This window comes from Podarcis tiliguerta (assembly GCF_965153285.1).
Source record: "Podarcis tiliguerta genome assembly, chromosome: 12".
Lineage (NCBI taxonomy): Eukaryota > Metazoa > Chordata > Lepidosauria > Squamata > Lacertidae > Podarcis > Podarcis tiliguerta.
The window spans coordinates 49684523-49704772 of record NC_139545.1 but is presented as its reverse complement, the minus strand read 5'-3'; the positions used below and the strand labels follow the sequence as shown (position 1 = coordinate 49704772).

The 20250-nt window shown below is 45.6% G+C and overlaps 1 long non-coding RNA gene across 1 annotated transcript in view; it reads left to right on the top strand.

Moving 5' to 3' along the window:
- Positions 1-17063, top strand: part of LOC310661178 — a 41874-nt gene extending 24811 nt beyond the window's left edge. Inside the window, exon 3 of the long non-coding RNA XR_014503815.1 lies at positions 16962-17063. This is a non-coding gene — a long non-coding RNA (uncharacterized lncRNA). The remainder of the gene's footprint in view (positions 1-16961) is intronic.
- Positions 17064-20250: the final 3187 nt, after the last annotated feature.

The window sequence follows — 20250 nt, the reverse complement described above, 5'->3', positions numbered from 1 at the left end:
GGGTCTATGGCCAGCATGACTAAGTCACTTCTGGCAAAGGAGAGCAGTGCACGGAAACACCATTTACATTCCCGCCAGAGCGGTACCCATGTATCTACTTGCACTTCGTGCTTTCAAACTGCTAGGTTGGCAGGAGCTGGGACCGAGCAACAGGCGCTCACCCCATCACGGGGATTCAAACCGCTGACCTTCTGATCGGCAAGTCCTAGGCTCTGTGGTTTAACCCACAGCGCCACCCGCATCCCAACCCAGGGTATAAGCAGTGCTCCCCCCCCAAAAAAATGTTTAGGGGTATTCTCATTTTGTCTCAAGAAAACCACCGTTTTATAGTTCAAATTGGGGGAAATAAATACAGTGGTACAGACGGTTCAGGTGACAGATGCTTCAGGCTACAGACGCTTCAGGTTACAGACTGCGCTAACCCAGAAATAGTACCTCGGGTTAAGAACTTTGCTTCTTGATGAGAATAGAAATTGTGCAGCAGCGGCACGGCGGCAGGGGGAGGCCCCATTATCTAAAGTGGTACCTCCGGTTAAGAACAGTTTCAGGTTAAGAACGGACCTCCAGAACGAATTAAGTTCTTAACCCAAGGTACCACTGTGCCGTAAAGTAACAAAAGTACAAAGATTCACAAAATCTTTAGGGGTATGCGTACCCCTGTGTATTCCTAGGGAAAAATGCACTGGGTATATGCATCCTTTGTCCCTACCCACTGCTGGTATACAGTGGCGTAGCGTGGGTTGTCAGCACCCGGGGCAAGGCAAGTAATTTGCGCCCCCTAACCCATGGAGCCAGGTAGGGCCAGAGAGCTGCGAGTGCGAGCGCCCCCCCCCCCCAGATGTTGCGCCCGGTGTGGCCGGCACCCCCTGCACCCCCCACGCTACGCCACTGCTGGTATAAACACATCCTTTCCCCCAAGGGGATGTTTCAGTGAGTGCTGTTAACTTTCCCCACAACCCTGCTGTTAATGCAGCCCAGATAACATTCCCTAATCTTATGCTATCCATCTCCGCAAAACTCCTGTTAGTGAATTCATAGTCATTCCTGTTTAAAAAATGATTGCTGCGTTAAATAGTTGGGGGCGGGATGTGGGGGGGGGGACCCATCGTGTGCTAATCCACTTCAGCGCCAGGTCCGCCAGCTCTCCAAAAATGCAAGCCAGTCTGCTGCACAGGGGTAAACACAAACCCAGGGAGGAAGGCATGTTGATGTTTTCTCCCTGTTTGGGTGGAAGCAAACAAACAGAAGCACAAAAAGGGCCTTCTTGGCACGGACAGGACTGTTTTGCATGTTGCTTTTCCCACACCCACCCACACGCGCAACAATTTCCTCTTGAATCAGCACAGCTCTGCAATAGCCCGGCAGGTTGTTGGAACCGCAGCCCTGTTTGTGCGCCTGCTATTTGCCGAGAGGAGGGGGCTGCCTCGTCGCCGGCGGCTGCTCATGCGGCATGGACAAGCGCTTAATGTCAGCACGCTGGTGTAAATATCATCTGGGCTGCTGGCAGAGAGAGACGTTGCATAGAACTGGCTCCAAGAACGAGGAGGTGGGAAGGAAGGAACCCTAGGAAGCAATCTTATTCTGAGTCGGACCATTGGTCCATCGAGCCCAGTGTTGTCTACACAAACCGGCAGCATCTCTCCAGGGCTGCAGCGATGGACTCCCTCCCAGCCCTGCGTGGAGATCCCGGGGATTGAACTTAAGACTTTCTGCATGCCAAGCAGATGTTCTGCCACTGAGATCTGGTGCCACCCAATGAAGAAGAAGAAGAGTTTGGATTTGATATCCCGCCTTTCACTCCCTTTAAGGAGTCTCAAAGCGGCTAACATTCTCCTTTCCCTTCCTCCCCCACAACAAACACTCTGTGAGGTGAGTGGGGCTGAGAGACTTCAAAGAAGTGTGACTGGCCCAAGGTCACCCAGCAGCTGCATGTGGAGGAGCGGAGACGCGAACCCAGTTCACCAGATTACGTGTCTACCGCTCTTAACCACTACACCACACTGGCTCTCAATGAGATGCTTTATGATTTTCCCTGGTCCCCTTGGAGCCTGTGTGAGCAGAACAAGGGCCCCAGACCACACAACGGACACCGTGTGCCAATATGTTCCTTGGGAGAAACTCTAGAGATGTTTTGGACTACAGGAGAGCAAAAAAAGCAACTTCTGATAATTCCTCTTACTTCTCTGGTTGGAGGACAGAGGGGGCTGTGGGAGCTTCTGTAGGGACTACTGCACTGTAGGAAGGTAGCAGTTACATTCATTGCTCCACCCACTTATTCATTTGGCCCCTCCCACTACTGGCATGTGGCCCTCAGAAGCTTGAGCAGAAGGGGATGTGGTCCCTGAGCTGAAGAAAGCCATGACCCCTTGTTATAAATCATGACGATGAGCAAACATTTAGGCTGGTCACATTTTACTCCCGGGAGTCCTGCTCAGATCCTGAGATACCTCCAGGGCCAAGTTGTACATAAGAACTTTAGGGGCTAGAAAAATCTATCCTTAAATCTCAGATTAGTGATGTATATATCTATATCACTAATTTAGGATTGCCGGGTATGCTTTGGTTGCCATTAATGGGATATCCACAGCTTGGGATGAAGGACTTTGCAGTCTGTACAAGTGCTATCTCATAAGATTGTGTCAAATATGGAGCAACCTCTTGGAGGGCAACCAAGATGATGAAGGGCCTGGAAACCAAGCCTGATGAGGAATGGTTGAAGGAGCTGGGTATGTATGGCCTGGAAAAGAGGACACTGAGAGGAGATATGAGAGCCATCTTCAAGCATCTAAAGGGTTGTCTCATGGAGGAGGGAAGAAGAAGAAGAAGAAGAAGAAGAAGAAGAAGAAGAAGAAGAAGAAGAAGAAGAAGAAGAGCTTGGATTTGATATCCCGCTTTATCACTACCCTAAGGAGTCTCAAAGCGGCTAACATTCTCCTTTCCCTTCCTCCCCCACAACAAACACTCTGTGAGGTGAGTGGGGCTGAGAGACTTCAGAGAAGTGTGACTAGCCCAAGGTCACTCAGCAGCTGCATGTGGAGGAGCGGAGACGCGAACCCGGTTCCCCAGATTATGAGTCTACCGCTCTTAACCACTACACCACACTGGCTCTCCTGTAGTGTGTTTTCTCCTGCTCTGGAGGGTAGGACTCAAGCTAATGGATTCAAGAAAGGAGATTCCACTGTGGAACAGTGGAATGGACCCTCTTGGGAGGCTGTGGACTCTCTTTCCTCAGTTTTTAAGCAGAGGTTGGATGGTCACCTGTCATGGATGTTATAGCTGAGATTCCAGCATTGCAGGGGGCTAGAATGGATGAGCCTTGGGGTCTCTTCCAACTCTACAATTCTATGATTCCCAGGGCAGGCCTTCTTGACCTGAGACCCAACAAGCACAGCTCATCATGCGTATAATACATATTCCTCCAGACCCCATCCTTCCCCCTTGTGTTTCCAGACCCTGGAGGTTGATCCATCCCCTGCCAGGCCACCCTATGTGGCCCGAGAGGCTGCGTACGGGTTGGTGGATCACCCGTTGATCAGGAGAGGGACCACCAGCTGATCCCGAATCCACAGCACCAGGAGGGGATGCACGAATTCATTGCAGGAAGGGAAATGCAAAGCCATGTTAAGACCCACATTTTCCTACACTGTTCCCTGGTGTTGAAAACAGACCCTAAATTGCACGGCGCAGCTTCTTCTGCCCTTGGCAAGCAGAGGTTGAGTTCCTCAGCTCAGGTCAGATTTCGTTGAAGAAAGCAGGTTTATTTTTGTTTTTCGATGGATCCTCAGCAGCAGCATCCCTTGAGTAAACAGTCAAGAGTCGGTGCTGTCCAAGTAAATTCTTTTCCAGACTTGGCACAAAATGAGCGTATCGTTGCAGGACGCCATTGCGAAGGAGGGAGAGGTAGAAGGAAACTCTACATAAGCTTCCCTTGCCCTCCCAGCCATGTTTTCAGCTGTAAATAATAATAAAAATACCAAGGTAGGCCTCCAACAGGGTGATTTAATTCCGGCACATGCTGAGCTGTTCTTCACAACTAAGCGGCTGGCTACCTTTGCAAAAGACAACAAGCCAGCGCAAGCAAATTAGCATTCACAAAGGCCGTTCCTGAATCTGCAGGGGCAGAGATTTATGTTGGATGGAGGCCCAGGCCCTGCCACAATTTCAGTGGGCAGGTGCTGATCTCAGGAATGGCCTAAACCGGCATTTGGAGTTTGGCACCTGAACGGCCAGTTCATGTCAAGCTGCCCAAGACTCCTGCACATTGGGGAAACTTTTAGCTACTCGCTAAAAATCAGAGATTTTCTCCATAATGCGCTGGATTATGGAGAAAGCTAGAGAGCTCCAGAAAGACATCTACTTCTGCTTCATTGACTATGCAAAAGCCTTTGACTGTGTCGACCACAGCAAACTATGGCAAGTTCTTAAAGAAATGGGAGTGCCTGATCACCTCATCTGTCTCCTGAGAAATCTCTATGTGGGACAAGAAGCTACAGTTAGAACTGGATATGGAACAACTGATTGGCTCAAAATTGGGAAAGGAGTACGGCAAGGCTGTATATTGTCTCCCTGCTTATTTAACTTATATGCAGAATTCATCATGCGAAAGGCTGGGCTGGATGAATCCCAAGCCGGAATTAAGATTGCCGGAAGAAATATCAACAACCTCAGATATGCAGTTGACACAACCTTGATGGCAGAAATTGAGGAGGAATTAAAGAACGTTTTAATGAGGGTGAAAGAGGAGAGCGCAAAATATGGTCTGAAGCTCAACATTAAAAAAACGAAGATCATGGCCACTGGTCCCATCACCTCCTGGCAAATAGAAGGGGAAGAAATGGAGGCAGTGAGAGATTTTACTTTTTTGGGCTCCATGATCACTGCAGATGGAGACAGCAGTCACGAAACTAAAAGACGCCTGCTCCTTGGCAGAAAGGCGATGGCAAACCTAGACAGCATCTTAAAAAGCAGAGACATCACCTTGCCAACGAAGGTCCGTATAGTTAAAGCCATGGTGTTCCCAGTAGTGATGTATGGAGGTGAGAGCTGGACCATCAAGAAGGCTGATCGCCGAAGAATTGATGCTTTTGAATTATGAATGATGCTTTTGCTGGAGGAGACTCTTGAGAGTCCCATGGACTGCAAGAAGATCAAACCGATCCATTCTGATAGAAATCAGCCCTGAGTGCTCACGAAGAGTCGGACATGACTAAACGACTAAACAACAACAACAACAAAAATCAGAGAAATTCACAGCTCACATTTCAGTGGCACGGGTCGTTACAGTTCAGAATCGTGATCTCTGAAACGCCATCGAATTCAAAAGTGCTGTATGCACTCAGGCAATACTTTTCTACAGTAGGAACTTGGACAATAACTCTTGTGAGCCACACACTATTTTATCATTTATTTTTATTCATTTCATTTATATTCCAGCTTTTCTTCAAGGAAACAGCTCCGCTAATCTAGGGTTGCCATATTTCAAAAAGTGAAAATCTGGACAAAAAAAGTTGGCCAAAGTTGTTGAGCTTTTTCCCCCCTTCTGATTTTTTGAGCTCTTTTTAAAGGAAAATTGCCAAATAAAATACTTTTGATTGCCAGATAAATTGTCAAAAAAAATGCCAAAAAATTATACTTTTTTCCTACTGTCATATTCCGGCTATGTCCAGGAAATTCTGTACATATGGCAACCCTAGTTAACCCAGTGACTGGCCCAAGGTCACCCTGTGAGCTTCATGGCCAAGTGGGGATTTGAACCTGGTCTCTCAGGTCCTGGGATGCGGGTGGCGCTGTGGGTTAAACCACAGAGCCTAGGGCTTGCAGATCAGAAGGTCGGCAGTTCAAATCCCCAAGATGGGGTGAGCTCCCGTTGCTCGGTCCCTGCTCCTGCGAACCTAGCAGTTTGAAAGCACGTCAAAGTGCAAGTAGATAAATAGGTACCACTCTGGCAGGAAGGTCAACAGTGTTTCTGTGCGCTGCTCTGGTTTGCCAGAAGCGGCTTAGTCATCCTGGCCACATGACCTGGAAGCTGTACTCCAGCTCCCTCGGCCAATAAAGCGAGATGAGCGCCGCAACCCCAGAGTCGGCCACGACTGGACCTAATGGTCAGGGGTCCCTTTACCTTTACCTCTCAGGTCCTAGTCCGACGCTCTAACCATTACAACACTGGCTGTATACATGCCTGAGGTCCAATGCACACGCTTAGGCAACTGAAGCCACTGCATGAAATTGCTTCCAGTTGCTGCATCAGGCCTTCACTGCCAGGTCTACTCATGTTACTTTTGGTTTGGAGGTGATGGAAGAAAGATCTACCTTTGAACAGCAACTCAGGCAGCTCCTACCAGCACCAAGGTGCATTGCCCTTAACTTGACACCTGTTATTTCTGGATCAAATGAAGGAAAGTCTAAGGACTATAGGCTTGCTTGGAGGGATGCTACTGCACTGAAACTCTCAAGGCAGATGGTCTTTGAAATAGAGGACTTGCTAGCTTGGAAAGCAGGCATCTTCGCTTGCTACCATTGCTAAGTTTAATAGAGCCAGGGCTTTCTCGGCTGTGGCTCCAATCTGGTGGAACGCTCTGTCACAAGAGACTAGGGCCCTGCGGGACCTGACATCTTTCCGCAGGGCCTGCAAGACAGAGTTGTTCCATCAGGCCTTTGGTCAGGGCCCAGCCTGACTCCCTCCTCTGTCAACCTGCACAGAATTTTGCTTAACGGTTGCCATTAATTTGATTTTAATTAATTAATTTTTATAATGGAATGTTTTTAGAATGTTGGATTATTTGATTGTTTGATTATTTAATTGTTGTTAGCTGCCCTGAGCCCCGCTTCGGCTGGGGAGGGCGGGATATAAATAAAATTTATTATTATTATTATTATTATTATTATTATTATTATTATTATTATTATTATCAGACTAGGAAGGGTGACCTGCTTCTCTGATTGGTAGTTAGAAAGGGGTTAGAGATGTGAAGGTATGGAAAAACATTAGAAAGAGTCCAGATTTTTCTCCTGAATATTTTTTTGGGGTGGTGGTGTTCCCCACCCCCATTTTGTGGGAGCATTTCCCCTCATTTTCTTCTGGGTTTTGGAGGGTCTTCGCATCTCTAGGAAGGATTCAGGTGCTTGTTGGTCTATGCTTCTAATTTAGATTATTTCTTCTAAGTTCCAACTGCAAGTGGACTTTAAAATAAACAGGCAATTTAGTGGCATGAAATCTGCCCGTTAATTTGATACATTGATGACGATAATAATAGCTAGCTTATGCATGTTTTCTTGTTTTATTTCCTTGCAGGGGAAACCATCGCTTTAAGTTGTCAGATAAACAAAGCCTTTTAAAAGCACCGGCTAAAAATAATGTAGGTAGAGAGACAAGACACCAGCAAGGATGCCAGTAAATACTGTATATGCAACAGCTATGCTCTATTAGCAGAACAAGAAGTTTCAACATATATTAAGCTTTTGCTGTTGTTGCTTAGGCAGTTCGTTTATCGCCCTTTGCTCAGGCCAAAGGGCGGTTTGCGACAAAGTCAAATAAATGAATGAAAGGAATACAGAAAATCTATAAAATAACACACCCCTTTGAAAACACAACAACTCAAAACAACTCACTAAATAGCAATTTATCAATAGTGGCAGCAACTAATCCATTTTCCCAGTCAGGTCTCTTCCCTTCCAACCATCTCCTAAAAATATAAAGAATTGGTGCCAGACACACCTCAGTAGGGAGTTCCACATGCATGGAGCCACCACTAAGAAGACTCTTTCCTTGTCCTCCACAACACATACTTCATCCTGCTTAGACCCACAACATACCCTCCAACATTCCTCAGATGAAAATAGGTACATTTCTCCCTCCCCCACCACTGGACCTACTAGGATCCCCCCCATTTCTGCACCCACCCACAGACCATTTCCGCCGCCATTGCACCAATGGGACACAGCACATGTGCCCTCCACCATCCTGAGAAAACCCCCTTAATTCCAATCTTATTTTATTTTATTCTTTGGTAGATTTACAAAAAGAAAACAAACACCAATAAATAAATTTTAGAAAGGGGCGAGATTCGACACGGACACACAAAGCATTTAAAACAACAACTCAAGACTCCTCGTGATCTGCTTTGCTCATAGCTGTCAACGTTTCCCTTTTTATAAAGGGAAATTCCCTTATTCCAAATAGGATTCCTTGCAAGAAAAGGGAAAAGTTGACAGCTATGGCTCTGCTCCACCTTTCTTCTTCTTTTGGTTGAAAAAAAGTATGAATATTTTTAGAATGAAAACAAAATATCCTCTATCCGTAGTTGTTACACTGTGTGCCTGCGCTGGGCACTGGAAGTTTCAAAGGAAGCATGTGTGTTTTCCTGTCTTCTGAACATGTACATAGAATTCTGGATTCCTCAATGTTCTTCCGTGCTTAGTCAGAACATCTGTTTAGGAATATTCTAATGCCTAGGATCCACCTCTATCCCTTTCTTTTCATGACTTCTACTCCTTTGGCTTATAAGATTTGTCTATACAACATGAGGGAGCAGTGGCGTAGCGTGGGTTGTCAGCACCCGGGGCAGGGCAAGTAATTTGCGCCCCCTAACCCATGGATTTGCGCCCCCTAACCCTAACCCCCAGATGTTGCGCCCGGTGCGGCCGGCCCCCCCTGCACCCCCCACGCTACGCCACTGTGAGGGAGAGTGGTTCAGAAATTTTACCTACACCTTCTTTCCGAATACTTGCTAAAATGCTTTGTTCAGAGTACAATCAGGGTCCACACATGTGTACACATGTTGCAAAGGAGCCAGGATTTGTTGAAGCTTTGCGTTGAGTATGATGTTGGTGACAACCAGGGCTCCCCCCCCCCCAGCCAGAACTAATCAGAACTCGATTCTGGCACCTCTCGGGTGGGTGCCATTGCCATTATAAGCAAACAAGGGAGGGAGGTATTCGTGGTGAGTTCCAGCACCCCTTTTTCTAGAAAAATAGCACTGGGACAACCCATCTGGCCAAAAAAAGCCAATTCATGTCCTATGGAACCACCAGCTAAATATAGATTTATGGTGGTAGTGTGAAGTGTGTGTTGATTGGAGTGATCCAACTGCTTCTTCCATAAATCCAGTGTCTGGTCAATCTGACAATGAATCAAAGTTAGCATCCGGCCTTGAAGAATGAAACTAAACAAAACGTACCACTGAAACACTCATATCGTAAGAAATGAGATAAATAAGAAAGATAGGAAATTATTTTTGTACGCAGTAACAGCAGCGAGAATATTGATAGCCCAGAAATGGAAACAAGAAGAACTACCAACATTGGAAGAATGGAGAATGAAAATGATGGACTTTGCAGAACTGGATAGAATGACAGGAAGAATTAGGAATCGACGAGATCAGAGATTCACTGAAGAATGGGAAAATTTTTTAGAATATACGCATAACCTAAGTGAAAAACAAATAACGCTTGTAACGTTTACCGAAGCTTTGTAAAAATGAAAGATAAAATTTGGAGTGAAATTAGACTTAATTTATAAAGTAGATAAGAACTAAGAAATGTGCGGAAAATTGAGAGGGGAAGGAGTACCAGCCAAGTTGAGGGAAGTCAAAAAATGAGAGAATGGTTTAAAAAATTGTATGAATTGTATTAATTTGTTTTATTTGTAAACTGAATAAAAATTATATTTTTTTAAAAAATGAAACACTCAGTTGCTCTAGAGGGAAGAAGGGGCCGGAACAGCCCCACTGGGGTTGTTAAGAGAGACCTATTAACATAACCCTAAAATGAAATCCCATTGGGCACCATTTACAATATTAAAACAGCCCCTCACTTAATTGAGCAAAACATGAAAGGAAGCCCGTGGAATAATGAGATCCACCTTCAAGTTTCTGAGGTTTTGTGTGAGCGGGGACATCAAGGAGACTTGTCAGCAAGGCTCTTTCTCGGATATTAGGTGAGCCTCGCTTCAGCCAATGGGTCTACGCCAGCGTAAATAGCCACTGAATCACCTATTAAGGCAGCTATTGTGAGGAGCTGGGAACGCTTGAAATCCACTGAGGCCGAAGTAATTTCTCCTGAATGCTGGCCCCAAAGGCAATTGTGCAACGGGGAATAAAGATATCAACATGGGCCTTTCATCGTTGGGTGGCAGGGCTGGTACTGCGCATGGAGAGCCCCTTGACCATTTAATTAATGAAGGAGGCCAAGCCGCCGGAATTAATGCGCTCCTGAAAGCATCAAAAAGCCCAAGCGAAGGATCAAGCTGATATTTTCATTTATATATTAGCTTCTTCTGACGCCTTGTTGTGTCCCCTCTTTCACACGACAGAGCTGGCCCGTCCTTTGCGCTCTCCTCACCCGTAAGCTCCTTTTCAATCTCCCTCCACATCGTTTCAGCGGGATGAAGGCTCACTCACCCCAATTAACAGGGACAATCGGAGCGGAGGGGGATTTTTAGCCAGCTCAGCAGGAACGCTTTTCTGTCCCAAATTCTTGGGGGGTGGGGGGAGGGGTGGGGAACGGGATTATCTGAAACTTGTGGGATGTGCCCCTTTCTTGTTCTGATTTGTAGTCGTCGTCCCCCCCCCCTCTTTCTTCGAACACAACACACAAAAAATTGCACAATTCACGTGACCCCATACAGTTTATCGCTACTAAGTTTAGCATGGACAACTTTTGTCTTTGTAGAGCCTGGTTGGTTGGTTGGTTGGTTGGTTGGTTGGTTGGTTTTTAGAAGAGCAGGACTACAATACACTGGTACCTCAGGTTAAGTACTTAATTCGTTCCGGAGGTCCGTACTTAACCTGAAACTGTTCTTAACCTGAAGCACCACTTTAGCTAATGGGGACCTCCTGCTGCTGCTGCGCCGCCTGAGCACGATTTCTGTTCTCATCCTGAAGCAAAGTTCTTAACCTGAAGCACTATTTCTGGGTTAGCGGAGTCTGTAACCTGAAGCGTATGTAACCTGAAGTGTATGTAACCCGAGGTACCACTGTACAGTTTGTGCCACTTTAGAACATAAGGAGAGCCTACTGGATGAGGCCAATGCCCCATCTAGTCCAGGGTCCAACTAGATGCCTGTGGGGAACCTGCAAGCAGGTTTTGAGCAGAAAATCCGCTCTCATCCCCTCCTGTGGTTTCCAGCAACTGGTCTTTGGAAGTGTTGCTGGTTTAATCTGCGGAAACAGAACACAGCCACCATGGCTAGTAGCCACTGATAGCCCTCTTCTTCTCTATTAATTTGTCTAATGCTTTTTTTAAAAAAATATTAAAGATTTTCTTGATTTACAAAAGTGTGTGCAATGTCTCTCTCTTGTATATATATATTTTCCCATGTAACATTTTTAAAAATCAGTTTCTTTTGTTGAGACATTAGGAAGAAAGGGGGGAAAGAGGTGGAGGGGGGAGAGATGGGTGGGGGTGGGGTGGGGTCGGGTGGCGATGTTTCTATTTTACTTACTATATGTAGGGTTTGGTGTCAGCGTTGCTTGTGCAGGTTCTTTGCTGTTCACTTGTGTTCCTTTGGTGGTGAGAAAGGTTGGGGTTGGCCTAGGATGTGGTTGTTCATTTGTGGTTGGCTCTGGTGGTCTTTGTTTTCATGTGTGAGTGGAGTGGGTGGGTGTTTTGGATCAGGTTTGCCGTATTGATTTGTATGCCGTTGGTGGATTTTTGTCATTGTCTTGTTGGGCTGTGTATGTGATAAAGGGGAGCCAGGTGTCTTCTTCTATTTGTCCCCGTGTCAGTTTCAGTTTATTGGTTAATTTTTCTAGTAGGGCTGTTTCCCATACTGTTTGGTACCATTGGTCCATGCTTACTCCTGACAGGTCTCTCCAGTGTCTGGCTATGATGCTTCTGGCTGCTGAAAGTAGGTGGGTTATGAGTTATTTGTGCTGTAGGTGGGCATTATTGTTTTGGAAGGTCTAATCCTTTTTTAAAGCCACAATGGTTGCCTTCGGGGTCTCCTGTGGGAGGGAGTTCCACAGTTTAACGATGCACTTCGTGAAGATGTACTTCGTTTTGCCTGTCCTGAATCTTCCAACATTCAGCTTCGTTGAATGTCCGTAACATCTAATGTTATGAGAGACAGAAAAAAGACTCCCCCCTGTCCTCTTTCTCCATGACATGAATAATTTTATACGTTTCTATCAGGTCTCTTACTTGTCTTTGCTCTAAACTAAAAAGTCCCAAATACAGCCAGCTTTCTTCATGGCGGAGTGAATTTCTCCTAATAAATACGTATCTGTGTAGCGTTTCCTCTAATATGCACACCTCTGTCATTTTTCCTAACGTAAGGCACTTCTACAGGTTATTTTCACTAATACGTGCATTTTCCTGCAGACTTTAGCCTGGTACGTGCACTTTTGTACACACTGAGTGGCTGGAGAACTGCCCTGCGAAATTTAGGGAGGTGCAGATGTCGAAGGATAGCCATGTGTTGGTTTGCATATAGTTCTGGAAAGTGCAGATTGGGTAAAGGTAAAGGTAAAGGGACCCCTGACCATTAGGTTCAGTCATGACTGACTCTGGGGTTGTGGTGCTCATCTCGCTTTATTGGCCAAGGGAGCTGGCGTACAGCTTCCAGGTCATGTGGCCAGCATGACTAAGCTGCTTCTGGCAAACCAGAGCAGCACACGGAAACGCCGTTTACCTTCCTGCCAGAGCGGTACCTATTTATCTACTTGCACTTTGATGTGCTTTCGAACTGCTAGGTTGGCAGGAGCAGGGACCGAGCAACGGGAGCTCACCCCGTTGCGGGGATTTGAACCGCCGACCTTCTGATCGGCAAGCCCTAGGCTCAGTGGTTTAGACCACAGCACCACCCGTGTCCCGATGCAGATTGGGTAGGACTGGCTATAAATCCAAACTGAGTCGAATTTATTCCCCTGCCTTTTATGCATAGCTCACACCGTTGCTGTTTTCCGTTACAAATCCTTAGGAAAAATTCCTCTGTGTGTGAAAAGATCACCGGTCTCTCTGTGCATATACAAACACCAAATGATTAAACAGGTTTATTGGATTTCATGACACAGAGAAAGCTCCCTCCCCCTTTTTGTGTGTGCATTACGTGTGCGGAGCAAAACGCCACCTTGAATTTTACGTGAATATCAATACCAAGCTCTGTTTAATCAATACACTCCCGAGGTTTTTCAGCTTAGATCTCTTTTAAAATACTCCATCACTTTCCAAATAACACTCCCCTAGGAAATGTCTAGGGCACAAATGCCAGCTGTTTCTTGTTAACCTTTTACTGCGTTTGGGGGGCGGGAGAAGATGGGAGAAAGAACAACTGGGCCCATCACCTCCTGGCAAATAGAAGGGGAAGAAATGGAGGCAGTGAGAGATTTTACTTTCCATGATCACTGCAGATGGTGACAGCAGCCACGAAATTAAAAGACACCTGTTTCTTGGGAGAAAAGCGACGACAAACCTAAACACCATCTTAAAAAGCAGAGACATCACCTTGCCAACAAAGGTCCGTATAGTTAAAGCTATGGTTTCCCCAGTAGTGATGTATGGAAGTGAGAGCTGGACCATAAAGAAGGCTGATCACCGAAGAATGGATGCTTTTGAATTATGGTGCTGGAAGAGACTCTTGAGAGTCCCATGGACTGCAAGAAGATCAAACTGATCCATTCTGAAGGAAATCAGCCCTGAGTGCTCACTGGAAGGACAGATCCTGAAGCTGAGGCTCTAATACTTTGGCCACCTCATGAGAAGAGAAGACTCCCTGGAAAAGACCCTGATGCTGGGAAAGATGGAGGGCACAAGGAGAAGGGGACAACAGAGGACGAGATGGTTGGACAGTGTTCTTGAAGCTACCAGCATGAGTTTGACCAAACTGCAGGAGGCAATGGAAGACAAGAGTGCCTGGTGTGCTCTGGTCCATGGGGTCACGAAGAGTCGGACACAACTAAACGACTAAACAGCACAAAGGAAATGTCTAGGGCACAAACGCCAGCTGTTTCTTGTTAATGTTTTACTGGGTGCTGGAGATGATGGGAGAAAGAACAACTTCAAAAGTTACGCTAATCTCATGTAATATGAAAATTGCACAGCACAAGAGAATATATGGATCGTGTTGAATTGTTGAGAATATAAACAAAACTAAAGGGATTTATTCAGCCACAATCCAGCCTTCCATTTCAACTGAAGAGGTGCAGTACAGTCCTCAGCTTCTCGTAGAATTACAAAACTGCAGTTGGAGAAACCTAAAGGGTCCATTTAGTCTACCCTGCTGCAATGTAGGTTTAAGATTGCAACCTTTAGAACATGCTTTTTTTTTCCTACTGAAAATATAAGGTTTGGCCGCATGGTTCCCACGCAGAAGTATGTCCCACTAAATTCTACAACTCCCATCATCCCCAACCACTTTTTCCTGGAGAAGTGTATATAGGATTTCAAGCTAAAAGCGATTAACTTTAAATGGATCGTGGCCATTTCTATATAATGAATTATCTTCATTTTAGGCACTGGCATTTAGGGCCTATCCAAGCCCATTGATAGATGGGGGAATAATGCTATTTTTAAAAGTAATATTGTGGTTTTGCACAATACGATAAAGATGCAAGGTTCAACAGAACACCTCCAAGGTTCCCCAATTTCCGAACCAGGAAAAACTGGCATCTTTCTTTCAATCTGCTGATCAATACACTTTGACCACAGCAGGACTTTAATGATACATTTACTCATGGTTTTTCCTCCCCAAAGGGAACTCATCTGAACTCAGTGCCGGCACCTCTCAGGTGGGTGCCATTGCCATTATAAGAGAACAAGGGAGGCCTTCAGGGCAAGTTCTGTTTTTCTAGAGAAATAGCACTGCACTTACTGACACGAGAGCGTCTCACTCGTACAACCTCCATAAATTTGTGGATACTCACTTGTGTTCTCATGGGGAGGAGCCAAGAGCTGGAAAAAAACAACTGGCAATCCTGCTCATTCTAGTTCCTGCCATTCTTTGCGAGGCATTGCTCCCACATTTTCAAAGTCATCCTCACAGTCTTGATGGCTAGAGATGGGGCCATTTCCAGACTGTCACTATTCCATTGTGCAGCTATAGTAAGGTAAAGGTAAAGGGACCCCTGACCATTAGGTCCAGTCGTGACCGACTCTGGGGTTGCGGCGCTCATCTCGCTCATCTTGCTTTATTGGCCGAGGGAGTCAGCGTACAACTTCTGGGTCATGTGGCCAGCATGACTAAGCCGCTTCTGGCAACCAGAGCAGCACACGGAAATGCCGTTTACCTTCCCGCTGGAGTGGTACCTATTTATCTACTTGCACTTTGACGTGCTTTCGAACTGCTAGGTGGGCAGGAGCAGGGACCGAGCAATGGGACCTCACCCCGTTGCGCGGATTCTAACCGCCGACCTTCTGATTGGCAAGTCCTAGGCTCTGTGGTTTAACCCACAGCAACTGGGCATCAAAGCTTCTTTCCCCCCAAAAGGTGAGACCTTTTAGCAGTATGGAAAGTGATAGGAAATCATTTTCACTTCTCAACCCCTTCAGATCCAAGGCTACTGATAGTGGATGAGTATGCTGATAACCCAGTTGCTACTTTCCAAGGAAATGATCTCGGCCTGCCACCTAATTTAATTTGTTCAAGTTTCAATCTGGCGCCTTTAAGTGGAACTCCGAAGGCTTCAGGTCATCATTACATGTTTCCTGTCCTGCAGCGCAGATGGGAATAAAAGGCAGCAAACAGTAGATTAATAAACACACCTGGAAAGGTAGAGAATGGAGAGGAAAGCCCAAATTCCAACAATGTTTGTTCTAGAAAGAGGTGCCCAGATGTTCTACAGATGGTCATTCATAACTGGTCTGTGAAGAAACACAGTGGAATAATGAAAACAGAATCTGAACTGCAAGCAGTATTATTGTAAAAACCTGCATTATTGTAAAAACTTATATAGATGAGATATAATGAGAATAATTTAAAGAATAAGTTGAGGCAATTTGGAGTATGCAGGAAAGGACGGAAATAAATTTAAGGAACTGCAGAAAGAGGAGGAAGGGAGTTGAAAATGTTAAAATTATGGTTAAATAACTGTTGCAATGTATATAAATGAAAATTATAAATAATTTTTTTTAAAAATGAACTGCAAGCAGGAACTCAAGCCATTGGAGGGGCTTCCCTGGTTTTAGGAAACAGTTTACATTGTAAATACCTGTCTAATTGTGAATAGAGAGGCGGTATCGAGCTAACCTTTCAGGACTCTGATGTATTTTGGTCTGCAATTCATATGTTTGCTGACAGATTTGAGTTTGTTAGTGTCTTGGGCAAATTATCTCTCTTACATTATGGATGTTGGCAAATTGGATTTCCAAAAGGTAAAATAATATTAGAATTAGAGTTGTCAGAGATGCACAGGGGGAACTGGGTTTTAATGCTCAGGAACTTAGCAAAGTCCTTTTCATATTATGGATTGTTATATTATGGATGCATGTTCTGTATTATGTTATTAATCCTATTGTGTAACACAAGTTTCTCATGGCCTTTGGCTAGAAAAATAAACTTACAAACTTGAACTTTCTTTCCTCTGCCCTGAATATCTGGCGTTCCTACGGGCAGTTCAACCCACCATTCATATTTTCCATCCAGAACTTTTACCCCTGCATCCATAGCCATTCATAAACCTGCTCCCGATCAGAGAGGCACCGTAAAGCTGCAGCCCCTGGAAAACGCTGTAAGATGTGGAAAAGCCACTCCATGATTCATGACTCGCTTGAAAGCAAACCTTTCTGGGGATCATTAGGCAACCTGCCTTGTCAGCCACAGAAGATGAGAAAGGGAAACTGTATTCTGTGTTCTGGCGTCAGGCGGCCTGGAAGAGAGCACCGTGTGTGTGTTTTGAAAACACTATCCAGAGTGGCGATAGGGTTTTTTTTTTGCCAGCTTTTTTCTCATCCAAAAATCAATAAGGGAACCCTTTTTAAATTACTGTTAATGCAAGCTGCTCCTTTTGTTTTGTCTCTGTGCAGCTCAGGTACTGGAACATAAGGAGAACTGAGAGTCCCCATTAGCACCTGAATGACAGGAAGCTTAAAGACACAAATCTGGTACACAAACTAAAACCAACAGCAGCAACAAGACAATGGCGCTCCAATCCTGGGCTTCCCTCTACCCCTCCATGGTTTCCATCGTTATTCTTTTCCAACTGCATCTTATAATGTTCTCCGTATTTTCTTAATACTCAGTTCTCACCATAGTTTTCGCTACAGTGCAAGTGTTTTTTCAGAATCCTTCCAATCTTTTTAATTGTTTACAATGTTCTTTTAAGTAACTTATCAATTTTCCCCATTCTTTATTAAATTTATTACCTCCTTGATCTCTGATCTTCCCGGTCATTTTCGCCATTTCCGCATAGTCCACCATCTTTATGCGCCATTCTTCTGTAGGTAGTTTATCTGCTCACAAACAAAATCTCAGAGAGGAACACCTGCAAAAGGAAGGGTGTTCCCAGTCATTCTAAACTGGTTGCTTTTGTAAAACTGTCTTTGCCAACCTGGTGCCCGCCAGATGTTTTGGACTACAACTCCTGTGCTGGTCCGGGACTGATGGTAGTCTGAAACATCGGGAAGCAACAGGTTTGTGAAGTCTGCTAAAAACATTTCCCCCTCTTTACCGCTCCTGTTAAGGTTTGTTTTGCTGCTGTTGCTGGATAGGTGCAGATTCATCATGTGAGGGGAGCGCTATTGTGCAGTGACCTCTCCTCTCCTCACTGCACTGAGCAGGATTGTGCCCCATTATGTAGAGGACAGGGGTTGTGGAGAAGGACAGAGAGGTATTATGGAGAGGGGAACCTCTCCAGGATATGGAAACAGGGATAAAGAACCTTTGGCCGTCCCAGGGGACTACACCTGCCATCATCCCTGGTAGCTGAACATGTTGACCGGAGCACATGGGAACCAGAGTCCAACAGCAGGCAAGATCCCTGCATTGCAAGGGGTTGGACTAGATGTCCCTTGAGGTCCCTACAATTTGATGATTCTATTATTAACAAGCACTCCATGGGGGATAAAGCTTGATAGTTTCACTATTAATGGCACAGTACAGTGGTACCTCAGGTTAAGTACTTAATTCGTTCCGGAGGTCCGTTCTTAACCTGAAACTGTTCTTAACCTGAAGCACCACTTTAGCTAATGGGGCCTTCTGCTGCTGCCGCGCCGCTGGAGCACGATTTCTGTTCTTATCCTGAAGCAAAGTTCTTAACCTGAAGCACTATTTCTGGGTTAGTGGAGTCTTATCCTGAAGCGTATGTAACCTGAAGCATATGTAACCCAAGGTACCACTGTACTTATCATCCATCAGAAATACTGTTTCAGCTTATCTAATTCTAATTCTCCACAACCCAAACTGTTTCTATTTAAACTGTTCCCTCCTCAAATGGCTGTCCACTTTGCTCCTGTAAACACACCTCTAGCCCCTTTCTAGGTCTTTTTCCTCTTTTTCCTCCACGTGAGGAAATTGAACAGGTTTATCCTGCCTGACAGACCCCTAAGCGCCCCTAGCAACTTCTAAGGGACTAACTCTCTCTTTTCCACCCTCACTCTCTGCTGATTGGCTGCTTCTCCCCGCTACCGTGATTGGCTAAGGATCTCCGGGATGACGACAGGATGACCTATCCATCGAAGTGAGCACCACCAAGTTGAATGGAGCTGAGCACCAGGTAAAAACAGGCCTTGGGCTGCCGTCATATCTATCACGTGGCTGCCCAGAGACCTGAACCCAGGACTCAACAGCCCAATTCCCACATGCTAACAATCACACCACCCATTGCTGCTTTACAAGTGTCAGATGATCCTAAAATGGACTTTATGCTATGAACCTCTGCTCATTGCAGGGCGTAGACTATTTCCACAGATTAAAAAGGAATCAACCCAGGAGCTTGGAGTCTCCCTGGGGGTTGCAGTTGTGAGGGCTGCCGTGACTTTGAGTTCCTTCACTTCAAAGTTTGCCACCTCACCATGGGATATTTACCATCTCGCCTTCAGGGCTCCGTTGCTGTCTCTCTTAACTACACTGATTCAAATGCAGCACCCTTTTGTGAATATTAACCACCGCGGCCGAGGCACCCAGGGGCTGATCATTAAAATTTTGTTCCCATTCGACTGAAGAGCCTCAAACCTGTTTGGCCAAACTTCTTAGGAGACTGTCCGAGAGCCTAGCTAAGGAATCTCCTCCCCGCTCCCTCTCCTCCTTTCCAAAGAGCTTCCATGAATTGTAGGGTACAGTCAATTAACTTGAATATTAATTATCTATAATGAATGTACCCTTCCTGAGGGCTTGAAAAGAAGCAAATTACTTGGAGAGGGACTAATTAAGATGATGTAATCTTGACCACGAAGAATAATTCCTTCCCGGTGACAAAGATGATCTAATTGAAGTATCTCATTAATTAACGTCTCGTGAAATTGACTGGGGGAGGGGGCATTTCGATGAATGCCATCTGAACCCGGGGCCAGCCGAGCATTGTAACGCACACAATCCCCTTCCAGACCCTGTTCCTGACAATATAATTAGCCCCTAGAAGCAAGCTGGCTTCAGAAAGATTTACGGCTCTGCAGTGCCTCTGAGAAGGCCCTACGCACGAAGCTGAAGCAAGACTCTCCTCCGTTTCCAAACAGAGCAGAACATTTGAAGCCAGAGAGTGGGAATAGATGGCCACGAACAATTCTCTGTCTTGGGATAATTACAAACTTCTCCCACTACGATTGAGCCCTGGACGGTTCCTCCCTCCCTGTAAGAAGTTGCCTACTACCACTGTTGGTTAATGGGTGGGTCATGGCCTGAACTTATGGAGGGTGGTGCCAGAATCAATGTTTACCTTTTTCTTTATGTATACAGTGGTACCTCAGGTTACATACACTTCAGGTTACATACGCTTCAGGTTACAGACTCCGCTAACCCAGAAATAGTGCTTCAGGTTAAGAACTTTGCTTCAGGATGAGAACAGAAACCGGGCTCCAGCAGCGTGGCAGCAGCAGGAGGCCCCATTAGCTAAAGTGGTGCTTCAGGTTAAGAACAGTTTCAGGTTAAGTACAGACCTCCGGAACTAATTAAGTACTTAACCTAAGGTACCACTGTGTGTGTGTGTATACACACACACACACACACACACACACACACACACACACATATATATATATATATATATTTGCTTTCGTAGATTTTCACGGGTACAGGAATGCAGGTTTTGGTGTCCTCGGGTGTCTTCCCGTGTAAAAGTTGGGGTGTCTAGGCGACGTTTCGACGAGGTCTCACTCGTCATCTTC